This window comes from Rhagoletis pomonella, unplaced genomic scaffold (genome assembly GCF_013731165.1).
Source record: "Rhagoletis pomonella isolate Grant_MI unplaced genomic scaffold, Rhpom_1.0 Rhpom_scaffold_00002, whole genome shotgun sequence".
Lineage (NCBI taxonomy): Eukaryota > Metazoa > Arthropoda > Insecta > Diptera > Tephritidae > Rhagoletis > Rhagoletis pomonella.
The window spans coordinates 12952985-12958233 of record NW_023458556.1 but is presented as its reverse complement, the minus strand read 5'-3'; positions in this window follow the sequence as shown (position 1 = coordinate 12958233).

Below are 5249 nucleotides of genomic sequence, written 5' to 3'. Positions count from 1 at the left end.
TTCGTTGAAATAGATTCAGTTGGCTAAGTTTTGGTGATTTTATTTAAATTCTTTGAGTAATAAATAAGATTTAAAAGACGAAAAGTCATAAGGCAACATATTTTATACTAAGAGAGGATTTTAATATCTTCTGGAATTAAGAATTCAAAAAATAACTTTTATTTATATTCTTTGGTTTGTATACATACCCTACCCAACACACCTACTACCTACTACTTGAACATTTTTGTACATACATAAGTACGTAGGTACTTTTGTACTGATAAAGTATTTTATCGATTTATTTTTATTAAACTCTGTCAAAGTATCTTTCTATCAAGAGAATACAAGTCCGAAGCAGGAGTTAAGTGAGATTAAAGGCAGCGCATGCAAAGTCATTTAATGGCTTATTAAACACAAGGATGATTGATGTGATACTAAGGTCTGTATTGATTGGAAACATTACGCGAAAATTAAAAAAAAAGTCAGAGAGGAAGGTGAAAGAAAGAGAAATTTGATTAAAATGTAGGTTTATGGAAAATGCTAAAAATAATGTTTAATAGTCCATTTCCACTAAAAGCTTAACTGCAGTTAAGAGCACAGGTAAGTTTCAAGAATTTCAACATAGGCAAAGAGAGGAAAGGATAGTCTTCTTTGTAGTAAAAATCGTGTCCGATACGGCAAACATGCAGGAATAAGGGTTAAAATCTTGACATAAACAACGGAATGATTCGTTTAACTCAAAATAAGCTCAGCATAGCTTCACAAACAGAGTTTGGAAGTATTTTGATACTCCTCGAGAGGGAATATTAAACTTTACTTCAGCTAGGAGGAATGGACCATTACTCAAGTCTGTCACTAATTTTATGATAAATATTATGCCTAGCATTTCGCTACGACTTGCAAGTGCAGGCAAATTAATGAGCTTTTGACGATATTGTGCTCTGGCTTCAAGTTAAAATCACGCAATGCAAAAAGAAAAAAAGTGTTTTTAAATTGATTAAATTTTTTCTAAATGAGCTTAATTTTGGGCATTCCATACAATAGAACGGGCTAAATAGCTCTTTACATTCGGTCATAGAGGTAAGAAGAGGTCGATTGAAGAATACTGGACTGTAAGCCAATTAGATCGAGTTTACGGATGAGTAGCGGGTGTTATCCTTGGAATGGGCGTTTTCTCTAACACAGTTTGAGACATGCGTTGTGAACTTCACTTAATTGGTGATAGTAGATTTTACTTGAGAAAACCCGTGTTGAGTTTTTTTATATTGAAGAAGATATAGTATATGTCAGCTAATTAACAATAATTTCTTCCAATAATTTGGAAATAGCGGCGAGCTTTCGCTAATCTCTATATAATAGTTTTCTATAGAAGACCTTTTTTTTGTGAAATGGTATTATGAAAAGTTCCTTCCAGACGGACTGAAAAAATACCTTGTTTCAGTGACAAGTTAAACATAGTTGTTAAAGACTCGCAAATGTTCTCAGCACAGTGATTCAGGAAATAGGTCGAAATATGATCAGAAATGGAATATAGGCTGAGTTTATCGGACAAAGTTCATACGGATAGTCTCCACTTGTAATGTAGTCTACAGAATAATAGGACCTTAAGAACTGGGAAAATATATTAGAAAATATATTAGCTTTGAATTTATTAAGATATAAAATTCTTTTTAATTTTACGACAGCTTTATATATTGGCCAAAATTCAAAATTCATTGTTAATTTTTCTAAAATTACCCTTCGCCTAAACATATCTAATATTGGAACTGTACAACTTTTTATTCTATACAACAACATTTAGCTATTTATGCGTTAATTTAGCATAGAAGCGTTTTTTATTTAATTTTAATGAACACGACACATTGGTGTCATTCTGCCTGCAATTAACCAAACTTAGCTTGACACGTAGTAACCTTAAAATACTCATAGAAAAAAACCATTTAAAACAATTTGAGTTAATATGAATATTACATAGTTTTAATTGTTATGCAAATAATATTTAGAATCCGCTCGCGACCTGAAATTATCGCAACTCAATTTGCATATTGACAACTGCTAATACGATTTTCGTAAATATAAACATACGCACACTTGCATTTCCTACGAATTTCGTTTTCGTGTATACATCCAGCACGCAAATGCAAATCCTTCCAAATCGAGAAATGCACCGGCACATGTACGAGCAGCATGGCGTATACGTAACCTCTAGTATTCAAATAAACAAACAAATACAATTAGATACCTCAAATACCCAGTGGGAATTAGGAGCACGTAATAATGCCTTATTAGCAACTTACTCTTCACCTGGCAGTCATTACCATTTCCCTGCCGAACGTCCCTTACTTTTACAAAGGCATGGCCGCCTTATGTAAGTAGGAATTTAGAATGTACATTTGGTATCAGACATACTTCTGAGCCGCTTTACAAAGTAAGTTACGTGTAATGCAGAGCAGTCGCTCGGAGTAGTTCGGTGCTTGGAAATAACTTCGGCTGCACGTTATTTTGCAACTGACAACGTAATGTGTCTTCGGAGGTGTTCATTTTGCCCTTTACTAGTAGATGACATTGGCCATGATGACAATTTTGGTACTAAAAACTGAAAGAAAACATGGCTTACCTCGCAAGGTGCTTACCTATTTTCCCAGTGGGTAACTACATATGTATATAGTTGTGTGTATACATATGTAGTACTTGCATACTTATGTATGTGTCTGTATGTATTTATATGTATACAGGTTGTGCAACATTCGTTGAAATAGATTCAGTTGGCTAAGTTTTGGTGATTTTATTTAAGAGACTAGTATTTAACTGTTTTATTTTCGTGATGTGTGAAAAGGTTACGCTGACGATGCTCTCAAAGAACGTCAGTGCCAAAACTGGTTAAAAAAATTCCACGCTAGTAATTTAAATTGCCACACCGAGGCTAAATAAGTTTTAGGCGAGCTAGAAATGTAGAAAAGTTTATTTTTAACCGACTTCCAAAAAACGAACTTTGGACCACGTTAACCGAGTTTTTTAAATTTTCTCAAAGGAATGGTGGTACTAGATCCGATCATTGGATCTTGAGGAAATCAACGATACTTTTAAATTTTTATATAAGAATTGAAGTCGGTTTTGTTTTTGTCTTAAAAATTACTTGTTCCATATAATCTCCATAAGCTCCTATGCACCTCTTACCAATATCATAAACCAGTGAATAAATATCCGCGGTCTTTGGCTTCGAAAAGCTCGCCTACTGCTACCTTCTTCACTCGAAAATCCTCGTCCATTGAGGTTTTTCTTCAAATTATAGAAGGTGAAGTAGTCGCTTCTGTACAGTTGTGGGATTTATGGTGCAGCTTTTTACCGCAATTTCGTACAAATTTGGTCTCGGCCAGGACGCGCGTTGCAACTCGCGCAGTATACACGTGTGCTGGACTCCCTTGGCCTCTCCGTTTCTCGACTCCACTTAGCGCACTTTATGAAGTCTCCGTTTAATGTAGTTTTTAAAGGAAGATATTTGATGAACAGAGTGCCTTCATAATCTCAAGAACAATGGTAACGGCAGGGTTTGGACACCCTGACTTGGGATCATCTTTCAGCAACTGCCCTGCCATGCTTGAATGCTCGGTTCTAATGTTTGATGTTGACAAACGAAGCTCCATACGCTCCGTATACTGTAGATATCTCCTCAAATAATTCTTTCGGCGTTTTGTTCTGCTTTGTGAGGAATTTCATGACAGTTCTTTACTACGATTTCATACGATGTGCAGGTAACTCACACATGGTGATGTTTGCGGCTCAATTTCTAAAAGCGTAATGATGTTAATGACATGAAATTCGGTATTTACTCTCACGCTGGACAAGGCATTAATGATACTTAAAATTAATTAGGCTAAAAACTTTTTGGAAATTTTATTATATATTATGAAAACTTGTCGATAATCATAGTCCAGTTCCTAAACTGCTAACCCGATTGTCCTATTGATGATAGCAATTTTAGCAAAATTAGCCATCTCTGTTCAGAGAAATTTGCAACTAAGATCTTTCTTATATTCTCAATCCTAATTCGCATTCAAGGCAAAATTCTACATTGGAATTCATATAAAAATTTTACAGATTGGTCAGTTTTTTAATTCAGTAAACTTTTGTTGTTGATAACTGTCTATATGACAGAACACTTGGTGCTTCTGTGATGATTGTCATACAAAAATCTGATCCTGATAAATTCACCAAGAACAAAGTAGCGGTGCTGCTGAAGACAGTACCCTTGTCTGCTCTACACTATGCCCGTATCCGATGCTTTTCAATCAAAGCGGTTTTTCTCGATAGTCAAAAAGGTCGAAGATACTGCTAACTGAGTTTTCGTGCGCCTTAAAAAATTAAAACGATCAGCACCGAAATTGTTTGACGAGAATTTTGTATTTTTCTGGCTTAAACTGGGCGAATGGATTGTTAACCGAAAACACTTGCGTCTTAGTTAGGCGATGGTAAATTTTTAGTTAAGTTAAGTGTTTCAATTTGTATTCATTAACAAGAAAGACGTTAGAATGATAAATTATGGAGAAGTTGTATTACTAAATAACTTACTGCTCCTCAAATAGTTTAATTATTAAATTCATATGGTATGCTACTTATTTTTTGTTTTCTATTTTTTTTTCTTTATATACTAAAAGACTATTTCTCTTCTATCGCACAGCACTGTACCCTGTAAACATATGTACGTGCATGTATGGATGTAATCCTATTTCAAATGCATTGAAGGTATGCGTGCATGTGCATTTCTGCCTGCGCACGAGTCCAGCTGTCACTTTAAACTCGTTGATTTTTTAATTTTATTTGTTATTGTTATTTGGCAATGGATTTGTGCATGTGGCAGTGACCGCAAAAACAAATACCAATACAGACATATACGAAAATAAGGTACGAATAAATCCAGTAAAATCTGCAATACATACATACATATATACTAACATACATACATACATGGTTGCACTAACCACATGCGCTCAGCACCCAATATTTAAGTATCCTGTCCTGACCACATACATATGTATACGAACATGTGCGTAAACACATTTGCGCATTTGGCCAGTGGCCAGCAGCTCTCAATCGTACAACAAACCATCTGTGATATTCACCACTACGCCACTTGCCACCATTAGCAAGCTTTCCACTTGCCAAACACACTCTATTTTGTTTGCTTTCCCTACATACACATTGCACATTTTATTTGTCAGATTTTGTATAGCTGCGCTGAACGAGACGCCCACCCTCAACAGCTGCAC